This window comes from Amblyomma maculatum, chromosome 1, assembly GCF_055883805.1.
Source record: "Amblyomma maculatum isolate TAMU_Amacu chromosome 1, ASM5588380v1, whole genome shotgun sequence".
Lineage (NCBI taxonomy): Eukaryota > Metazoa > Arthropoda > Arachnida > Ixodida > Ixodidae > Amblyomma > Amblyomma maculatum.
Window position 1 is genome coordinate 83,979,055 of NC_139344.1, and position 11,664 is coordinate 83,990,718.

Sequence of the window (11,664 nt, forward strand, 5' to 3'; positions counted from 1 at the left end):
CCAATTTATTCTAACCTGCTTCATATATAGGACGGCAAATAACGTAACTTAGCAACAGGTATAAAGAGGAAAACTAAGAATGAGACGGGGTCCCTGCCTAATCCGACTGATTTGTTTAGCAACAGGAGAGACCTTGTCGAGCTGCAAAAGCAGGGATTCCCCACCATTCTCGGAGGCCCCTTTCATGTGAGGTGATCTGCACCTGCTTATATTATCACAGAAGTTTTAATAGTTTCCCCTCCATCCTGTGACATATATTATGTTGAGGCATGCAAAAGGAAAGAAAAATAAAGAGCCTCTGCCCGTGCCACAAAGTATAACGGGCTTCCATCCTGTGACAGTGGACTACATAAAAAAATGTAATTGAAAGAGCTGATGCAAGTAATTTTTTTTTACACCGCCACCTTCATCCCTATCACTATCGCCCTTCATCTCTCAAATAGTTCTGTCTGTTCTTTTCTGCTTCTTTAGGAGAGGAAAATGGGCTATGTCAGAGTGAGTGCCGGACTAGTCATGTCTGACTGTTAATGGCTTTGCTTCTGTTCTGTGTGGTGCCAAACTAATGCATCACTCTCGCACTAATTGCAATAATCACATCTTGTCCTTCTTAAATTTAATATATATAGAATAAAATGGGGCATATTGCAGAAGTGTAGGATAAAAGTGAGTAAGGACAAAAAAAAAAGGGGGGGGCGGGGGTGTTTAGGTAAGCGCTTTAGCCCAGGGCTATTTTTTAACTCTGCAAAAGACAGAAAATTAACACTCAAAATCCAGTCAGGCTGAGCAAAATGTGGTTATTTTCATCATGGTAAAAGAAAACAGCTTTTCTTTATGCCCTCTAACTTTCCAAACAAGTGTTTGTTGTGATCTATAGTTGTTCCTTTCTGTGCAAAAAAAAAGGAAATCCCTTATCTGGCATCTTTATTTTAATGAATCTGCAAAAAGCTATGAAGTTTCGAGCTCTAGACTCGCTGTTTCATCAAGTAGGCATGGCTGAAATCATATTTAAACAATGTGTTGAAACTTTACGGATATATGGAAGCACAGAAAAAGTGAAAATCATGACTCATGTGTCCCTTTGCAACTTATGAGCTGCTCAGTGATGTATGTATCATTGTAGGACAATAATCACAAAGGTTGCAAGACATTCAAAAAATTTATTACACATTTTAAACCAACAAAGAATGGTGACTGCACAAAGAAAATAATAGAATCAAAATATAACAGCACTTGTTCTACAAAATGAAATGAGTGAGAATACGAGCCATCCATTAGAATCAGCCAAGTGACACCCGAAGGGCAATGGAGTCAAAACAATAAGCTTAGCCCATTCACGAAGCCAGAGACAACCACGGCTTCATCTTGCGTTATGAGCCTTTGTTTTAGCCATCCTATGTAGTTCCCTGTAACCCAGTTGTTTGAGCATCAAAAAAAAAAAAAAATTAACAATCGAGTAAGACGTGCGAAAGCTTTTGTGCACAGGTGGCAGTTGATGGAGACGAGGACATCCAGTGCACAGTGCAAGAGTGTGTTGCACTCTGCACATGGGGGGATCCACTGCAGTTATAGCTACAGCACTTCATACTTGCTTCCCATGAGTAATTCCTGGGTTTGAATCCACTATGTCCCCATTGTTTCTTTTTAGTGTGAAAGCACTACAAGCAGACACACAAGCATTAGACAATTTGGCTATGCCCTGAACCGCTGGATTAGTGCTAAATACATTCATGCTCACATAAGGCACAATAAAAGACACTAACTTCAAAGCATTCTGCCCATTCGTAGCTGACCATATTTGCCAAAAGCCTAGACAGTCAAAGCCTAAGAAGCTGATGCCCACCTGCCCCCTTTGCCCCATTACTGCTGCCATAACACTCAACAAATGGGAGGAAGCCGCTGGCTTCGTAATCGCTGAACAATATTGTTATGAAGACAAAATAATCTACAATATTCTTACTGATATTGCCGCCAACTGACCCTGCCACTCTGTCACTGACACAACAGCTCTAGCCAACTTTGGCACCGACCCTGCACAGAACATGCAAGTTCCAACTGTCGACTTTCAGAATCGGCAAGCCTCGCTGCCTCAAGCATTCACAAGAGCAGTGAATGTTATATGACCTTGCTGGACTCCTTGATTGTGACTTTCAATGGCAACAGAAAGCTATTAATGAATAGATGTCAAGATGAACATAAGTATACCCAACAGCTTGCCTTTTCAGATCACTTGCCCCCCTCTCTCCCGTTTTATATCACCCTTTCAAAGCATGATGCTCCAAGCCTTCATTACCATTTCAAAAGCTGATCAGAGTGGAAGCAAGTGCTTATAGTGCAGTTCGGCAAGCAACTTTTTCTTATAAAGGCAAGATCTTGTCAATGTGCCTGAGTAAGCCAGCAGCGAAGAATTCACTTCACCAAAGACAAGATATCTGGAACGTGCCCACTCTCATTAACTGACAAAGATATATTAGTAGCAGATTTAGGGGGAGGAACAACTTTTATTTCATTTATCTCTTTCTTCCCAAGTGGAGCCCTGCGTTCAGTGCTCCATGTGCCACCACTTTCCTCCAGGCCCGTTAGACTACAATTGTAAGAGGTGCAAAAGAAAAAAAAAATGAAAGGCCAGAAAGTGAAAAAAAAAAAAAAAAAACATAGAGACAAAAAATAATGGGAAAAAGAAGATGCACAGAGAACACATCCTTCACTACATCAGGTTTAAACTGTACCCAAATACTCGCCAAGCAGGCAAAATTAGGAAAGATGTATGAAAGGGTAAATGAAGCACAACTATAAATACATACCTCATAGAAGCCACATGACAGAAAAAAAAAACAAGCTTACTTGTAACAATGGCAAAACACTTAGCAGGGAGAAGGAAAATGTACATATATATATGTATGTATACAATTGGAAAAAGAATGAGCAAAAATGACAAATGTAAAAGTAAAGGCAATAAAAAACTCAGTAAGCATCCATGACTGGAAAACTTCCAAAATGGATAAAGCTGCACAAGTGGAAACAAGGAGTGAAAGAGGAAACCGACACTTACTAAAGGTAATGCCTATTGCACCAATACTGCAGGCTTCTGGAGCTCAAGCTTCAGTGAATAACAGTGCACCACAGAGGAGTTATGAAATGTATCGACACAACTCGTGTAACTATTGTTAAAGCATCTAGCAGAGCTGGTTCAGTCTAAAGGAGTAACTCAGACCTGCACATCGCAGCACCTCCAGCAAAAAAATGATAATAATAGAAAATAAAAGAAATAATAATAAAAAGAAAGAAGTGGTATGCCCAAAGTACCTATTTGCTCGACAAAGAAGCAGGAGCCCTCCTCTGTACAGAGCATGGTAGGGGGTCTGCAGGGGGTCTGACACCTTCCAATTACCTAGCTCAGTCTTCAAACCTCATTGGGGTGCAGGTGATCTCTATTGGAGGTGAGATGGTCAACACCAGGCTATTTAGCTGAGTCAATTTGTTTCTTTTCTACTAAGGGCAGTCATACTCGCTTTCTAGCCACAGTTTGAGTAATTGTCACATGACACCAAAGCAGGCACAATGTTGGTAATCGGGGATGAAACCATCCACCACATCAAAACGAGGTCACGGCAAGGCAAGGTCCCTTGACTCTATTAATAAACAGGCACTTAAGATGTGCCTTTTCTAGCCACTTCAATATGCTTCACAGCAGTCCTGCACACTGGAGCAGGATCTCAATATTCGTACGAAGAGCCCCCGGGGTAGTAACACCAGCCACACCCATAAAAACCATTAAATTGTTTATAGTTTCCGACTGCTGAACGAATGGCATCCACTGAATATGCAGCTGCAAATACCCTTATTTGGACCTGTTCTCCATGTTTAACTAATGGAAATCCTAAGGAAAGCTTCTGTAGCTCCTTTGCAAAGAGTGTAAAAAGAGTGGTCATGTTTGGCTTTGAAAAACCAAAACAAATAGCAGGCATAAGCCTGTTCTGCTTTCAGACTGCAAGGTCCAGCTCAAGAATATCACACTGAACTGGCCAGATGTCAAACGTTAATTTTTAAAACACTTTAATTCTATCTGTATTCCACAATAGTGAAATATTGTGAGTTGAAAAATCAGCCGACAGCCTGGCATGTTCTATGCCATCCACTACGTCATCACACTTCCTCTGATTCTTTGCGGAAGCAACTTCAAGTTTTGCTGCCCAAGAATTCGTTGAAGCTGCTCTTTCAAAGGAATTACAAGGAAGGAAGAGCAAAAGGCTATGTCAATATCCCATTCACAGTTCTCGCAGTGAATCTCAATCTGAGCTGTACTACCCAAGTACCTGGTACAATCAAGACAATAGAAGTGGTTCTCAGCTTCAGGAATGTGTACACCCAAAGCTTTGAAAAGCAAGTATATTTCAATTTTTTGAGCTTTTCCTGGGTACTAGATGATATTCAGCAGGTCCAGCGGGTCTGTCATCCCCCTGGTCGCTGACTTTATGACGCATCACATAGGACATGAGAAGGGCTGCAACTTGTGTCCTCTCATCAGCAACTTGCAGAGTACTTTGTTGAGCTCTGCAGTCAGCATCTTAAAATAAATGAGATATTCCACAAATATTAATTGGAGGAAAATGTTAGTTCACATCAAATTTTCCTACAGTCCACTTATACATAAGTGCCAAATAGCAGAGTCTAACTGATACAATGACAGGTGTATTTTACTGACAAACAGTGCGATATGGTTCCTTGCATGATAAATTCTATTTTTTTACATTTGTTAGGGTCAGCATAAAGGTGAGCATGTACTGAACATGCAAGCCAGAGAAAGGTTATCTGCCCAAAATGCTTAACATTTGCACTTCATTCAAAGCTTTTGGTGTCAAGATGGAATTATCTGGCATTTAAATCTTCAGCATTTCAGAAAAAAAGAAACATGCTCACTTGAGGACCTCAGTCTTCATCAGAACCTGAGCTGTCTGCATCACTTGGCACAGGATAAGGTACTGGCACTTCTTCCTGCTTTGATAAAAAAAAATGTGAGTCCAGAGGAGAAAATCTTGCCTCACTCAATAAGAACTTAGCCCAGCTTTCCTTTCTGAAATTACTGAAGCTTAAAATATTCATATCATGGTAAGCTTCATGAACAGCACTGCACGCCACTTACAACTATTATATGACAGTAGCATATTAATCAATGTTGCATGGCAGTTTCATTAAACCAAGGAGGGGGAGCAGAAAAGTGGACACAACAGAACCAATTCTTTAAAAAAAGAGAAGATGGCCACTACATGCAATTCATTTTTATAATCAGTTTATGAGGCTCAATAAACGTTTAAAGAGACAATAGCTATCTCTGCTAGTTTCCTATTTAACTAAAATTTGTTCAATTACTTTTTAAATCTTCACATAAAGGCTGGTTCACATGCAAGCAATTGAGTGAACTCAGTGGTGAGCGGCATCGACACAGCAAAAAATTTCCAACAGGTTGGAACTGGAGAGCTCGAGCTGCCGTGACAGCTCAAAATAAGTTGTTTAGTTACTCCGGCAGAAATTGCTGGAGTTCTCACTTGCATGTGAAAGGCTTAAGTGCTCATATGGCAATTATAATTTTAAAAGCAACTGTTATAACTGAAATTGATTGAAACGCCCACCTAAAGCCGTATATGTAAACACTTTGGATGTTAAGGGGAGTCAATGGAAGGAAAAGGAGAAATGCTACATGGTGAACGCTGGAAGGCCAAGTTTGCTACATGGCCGCTTGCCAACTGCAAGCCAAAAAGTGTTCGTAATTTCAGTATCTGGAACGATATTCAGCCAGGAAGAGCACCTTTTTTAGTAGTCTTAGTGGCATTAGAGTTAAAATCAGCAATTCTCCAGAACTAAACATTTAAATAACTAAATGTACATTGGAAAAGTGTAAATCTTAAGCAACTACATTGCCATAGGTCAAGCACTCATCTTTTATGTCTTTTATGATAACCTGAGTCTCCTAACATTGCGGCATCCTATGGCAGACACGAGTAATTGTGTGCTGCGAGGGGTAATTATGGCGTGCTCTTGTTGCAGCAAAAACGTGAAGATGCACGTGGTAGCACTGACTGACCATGATTTTGCTTCTTCCAGAGCCACACATGGCTCCTCCTAATGGTCAGGCTAGATACGTACATAGATCTGATTCTGCTAAACAATATTTAAGTATATATTTAGCAATTCTTTGCTTACACCTTGCGCAGCTGCTAAATTAGAGGAGAAAAGAGTAATTCAGGCCCTACCAATCTTGATGCATAGAAGGTGACAAAGCCCTGACTAAGCCTTGAAGCATATTTTTGTTTATCCACTTCCCTCCAAAATCACAGTGACATACCTCTCCAAGTCACTGAACTGCTTTTTGCATAATTATCGCAGGCATTACTGATCACAGAGTCTCACTCTTGGTAGCGCGAGTGACACTCAAGCTGAAAGAAAACTAAAAAACCTTCAGCGTGGTGCATATCAAAGCCACATCCCTGTTTATGCAACAATGTGACCAGGGCTTAAAGTGCTGTTTTGTGATATGGGTCAGGTATTAAAAGATGGGAAAGAAAAAAATAAAAAGTATCTGAAGAGCCACTGACTTTTCAGTACATCCATACAACTATAGGTGTCATTGGCATTAAAATTATGATTTTAAAGTCATCAATAAAGCTTGACAGAAGCAAATTAACAGACTTTAGTGAGTGACCTTATATTTATTGATGACCAACCTCAGATAGGGTGTCCCCTAAGCATGGTAAACACACTTGATAACACTGTGTATTTTGGAAACTGCAACTTGGTGACATTGGAAACCCTGTCCTCCTACAGGTGCTCTCATTTTTCAGCTTTTGTCAAGCCATTTCCTTGCGTTAGCAGCAACTCAGCCACTAATTCCTGTTTCTTGCCTGAGGCTATCAGTGTTCAGAGCGATAAATGGATTTCAAACCTGCAAACCTGGTCCTTTCTCCATGAATATGAGCATAATACTATGCTTTCATATATAGTCATCTTAATTACTGCATTACGACTTGGGATTTCACATATCCTTCACACGTGACATCACACCACTACAACACGTACAAAACCAAGCTTTACGTATATTTACATTCAGCCCATACCGTGCCAATATTCCCAAGTTTTTTCAGCAACTTAACATTCTTCCCATCTCTGCCTTACTCACGTATAACTTAGGCACTTTCACATATTGTTTTGTTAGTAACAACAATCTTCTCTAGTTTATATATCGTCAAGATCTTACTGACCCCAATACCATTAGATTTTCATCAAGAAGTAATTTTCTCCTGCCAAGAGTGTGCACTAATTACCGTAGTTGGATTCACATCAGTCAAAGCATGGAATAACATACCTCCGGACATCAAATCAAGTCTTTTGCTACATTTGTTTAATGGCGCTCATTTTGTTCTTCAATTCTTCAATCATTCAGTGCCACCAACTAATGAAATACTTCATACACACTTCATAAAAAGTTACTTTTAAAACTTGTTTTCTTGCACATGTTCACTTGTTTGTATTAATATTTGAATAATGGATACTTGTATTTTCTTGTATTACTTTACGCTATGCTGCTGTTCTTCCTTTCATTTTTTTTTATGATATGATACTACTTGTCGTTCTGTCTACGGCTACTTCTTTGTGGGGTATTCTATAATTTCAGAATGAATTTTTCTTCCTTGCCTCTATAACATTCATTTGTTATAGAGGCAAGGGAAAAAATTATTATTGTTATAACATACTATATTTTTACTTTGTACATTTGCTGTAACCACTGCTCCCTTTCATAACTCGTTTTAATTAGCTGAGGAGGTCCCAGTACAGTATATTTCACTATGGGACTCCTTTTGTATTTATTTATTATGTATGTAATGCTATCATATATGAAGTGCAATAAACTTGAAACTTGACAAAAAAAAAAATTGAAATCTTGGACCCTGGTTGCAGTTTTAGTTTGGATCTTTAGACCTCAATCTTCTTTTTTTTTTTCTACTTGCAGCACAATAGGTTACAAAAAAAAAAAACAAGCACAAGAGCTACTGTAACGTTTCCATAATAAATTCTGGGACAGGCCAAACTAAAATGTTACAATTTTACATGTGCTGTTGCCGGCTGCTCCAGGAGAGTGTCATGCACATCTGTGCCTACTGGCAAGCAATATCTTGCTTTGGCCTGGTGTAAGAAAGGCAGGGTTATTGGTTATCACATTTATCACTTTTTAGTGGCAGCTCTAATAGGACACCAAGTTTCTCAACAGAGAAATAAAAGGTATTTTGAAACATCTCAAAATAAAGACCATCAAGGAAAGAATGCAGTGTGAGATGTCATGTGTAAACTATGCTAACTGTGCTTAGTTTGAACTGTGCTGAAAATTAGATACCAGATTATAAATCGAGTAACTTCGTACTGTGCGAATATGAAGTTCCTTGTAGTGGGGGCAACTGAAACAAATATGTAATTAAACACTGACAACTTTGTGCCATGAGCATTCTCTTTCTCTGCCAAAAGCCTTTTTCATACCTGGCATCAATCCAGGGGCACCTCTCTATCCTCGTCTTCATCAATGCTCTGTGTAACCTGGTAACAAAGAGCATAGATGTTAGACAATAAATCAGCCGACTTTCATGAAACATCGGGCACACCGTTAACATACATTCAAGTAAAGCTTCGAATGCAGAGTTCTATGCAACGTGCTGAAGTGCATGTGCCCCCCCCCCCCTTACACACACACACACACGCGCACACACACGCACACACACACACACAGCGGCCCTTCCTACTATGCTATATATCTAATAATGTAAATAATATATCCTGGTTCATATGTTAACCGCATGGAACTAAAATAGTAGAGTTAGGGCAAGGGTGATGCATTAGTTTAATTTCAGCTCACAGAATCCAAGCACAAGCTATTTAACAATCAGATGTGGAGGTAATGCATAAAAGACTAGTCCTGGACTCACACTGATATGGCCTGTTTTCCTCCTCCAAAGCGGCAGAAAAACATTGATGGAACTATTTGAGAGATGTAGGGTAATTGTGACGGTGGTGGCAGAAAAATATTTTCCTCATTATCTCATTTATTGTGCAGTTCCATTTTTTCAATGTTGTCTATCACCACAGGACTGTGAGATTCACAGTAAACCATTAAAATCACTTCTCCAGTCACGTGCAGATCACCTCACAAAAAGGGACCTCCTAGAAATCCTGTTTTTGCATCTCGACAAGGTCTCTCAACAGCTAAACAAAGATTATGCGGGGTTCTGGTTTTCTCTCTAAGTGCCTGTTGCTGGAAGCTCCATTATTTGTGATTGCATATATGATGCAGCTTAAAACAAAGCCCCTCCCCCCCCTCCCTCCCCCTCCTCCTACTCTCATAGGTTGCAGCCCACTGGGAGCAGAGAGCTTATTTAAGATGACACTTAGTCTATGAAGGTGCTGTACGGAATACCGTGCCAATTACTGTAAAAGGTCAGTAAACATGGCGTCAGTGTAATGTCCAGCGCCCAGGCAGTGAGAGATTCAAAGTAGCAACTTCCGGGATGTTTGGCGTACTTATAACCCCCCCCCCCCCCCCCCCTCCGCCAATTTTTTTTTTTTTTTTTTTTTTTTTTTTTTTTTTTTTTTACGAGAGATCTCGACTGCGCACACACTTATGCAAATGAGACGCTCCTCAAAGATCGCGCTTTCCGACCCCAGAACAATTATTAGACTCGGCTCTATGTTTTCAAATGAAATGAATTAACACCATGAAAGCAAGCCCAGATTTGAGTAAAGTCCGCGCGTCTTTAGCCAACCGAGTTCGAACGTATATATTTACCTCTCCGGCCGCCTTGTACTACTGCAGAGTGGTCAGTAGAACTGTCGTCGTCGTAGATCTCGCCAAACTGGGGGCGTCGAAGTCAGAAGCTCCACCGCTCGAAGAGGCATGAGAGGTCTCGGCAGCCATGTGCATTCTGAACCGCCGATTTTCTGTTTTTCTGTGCATGAGCACATATCTTGCTCAAGGTGGCGTTTGCACCTTAAAGGCATAGCGCGCGTCGTTCCACAGGTTCCACAGTCCCCCTTTTGTCACAGAACGCACATCGACGAATCAGTCCAATAAAACGTATCCAGAAATCGTCCTGCCTTTACAGCTAGGCCTAGGCCTTCCCTTGGCAAAGCGGTGTGTGTTTGTCGATTAACTCTATGGATCTATGGTTTGGTGTGGTTGGTGTGGTGATTAAATAGATAACTGCCACATATCTGGTGAATAGTGTAGATCATGAACGTAAATGTACATACCACTGAAATTAAGTGGTACTATGCGCCACCTGCCTTTTGTATTTTGTGAAAACTACCTTGCAACAGTAGCCTTTAAGCCACAGAATCCTTGGCCTACATCGTTTTAATTCACTTGTTTTCATTCTCGGGATAACAATTCAAACGCTGAAGAGCATGAAGGACTGTCCTTTGAACATGCATGCATGGGTACATGAGCGCAGCCGCGGTATCCAAGTTGAAACGGACGTTCAGGGCACAAGATTAATTCCCGGGTCGCTCGAAATTGAATTTGGCTTTCCTGCAGTAACGCACTTGCACAATTGAACCGCTGAACGATTATGGTCTAATTGCCATAGTTTTTTTCTTCGAGGACCATATATAGTTATTTGATACTGCCCATATGGTAAATTGCATGGTCTAATTTGTTTATAGAACTTAATTCCCAGTTGATATATCTGGATGGCTTATAGAAATTTCTTACAAAAAGGGTCCTGGGTTCGCGCTGCAAGCTTTCATGCTCTACGTGCTTCCAGCATTAACACACGCTCGACCCCATGACTAGAGCACTGCACCTGATTTTCCGGTCCGGGCCCGGCCCATGCCCACCGTTTAAAGGCCGAGCCCAGCCCGGGCCCATAACTCCAAGCCCGGGACTGGGCCTGGCCCATGCACACATGAACCAGGCGCGTACCTGGCCCGCGTTTCCACTTGGCCCGCCCCAGGCCCGACAAAGTCTGCATGCGCAGACGCCTTAAAAATGTACTGCTTACCGCCAGTACATAAAAATAAGCCAAGATGAGACAAAAAAAAAAAAAAAAGCTTACAGTAATAATATTCTCAACAGAGAATTAAGGGCAGTAGTATCTGTAGAAGCAAATGTTTCGTCGAGATAGTTTTGGAAAGACATTTTACTCCTTTGTCTACAATACGCTTTCTTTTATTCGGCGTCAAATAAATCACTGGACCAAATTCAGCGGCAGGTTTCCTTCATTTCCGAAAGAAGCTGTATACACAGAAAGCCCCGGCCCGCGGCCCGTTCCCATGCAGTGTTCTACCGACCCCCTGCCCCAATCCCGATCACGTATATAACACAAGCAAATATACGGGACGTCGTGTCAGACACGTATGGCGAGCTTAGTACGGATCACACATATGCTCTTTCACATATGCACTACAATCAGCTGAATACGGCAGCGACGATGTCTTGCGATGTGCTTGCTAACACGTTGAAATGGCCACAGAGCATAGCGTGGCGGAACGTCCGTGGCCACGATGGCCACGATGCCGATCTTCTCTGTCTCTTACTCAAGTGATTAAGAGGGACTCACGTATACCACTTTCAGGACTAGATCATACCTCCTAAACCTCCTGCGTCCCTTTTGTTTTCCTGAATACATT

General features: G+C 41.1%; 1 long non-coding RNA gene across 1 annotated transcript; it reads right to left on the reverse strand.

Annotated features, from left to right (window-relative positions):
* Positions 1-1,124: 1,124 nt before the first annotated feature.
* LOC146202986 (uncharacterized) lies at positions 1,125-10,606 on the reverse strand. Its single transcript, XR_014703801.1, has 4 exons — positions 9,824-10,606; positions 8,524-8,580; positions 4,918-4,995; positions 1,125-4,564 (listed from the first exon to the last, which is right to left on the reverse strand). It is a non-coding gene; the product is annotated as an uncharacterized LOC146202986 (long non-coding RNA).
* Positions 10,607-11,664: the final 1,058 nt, after the last annotated feature.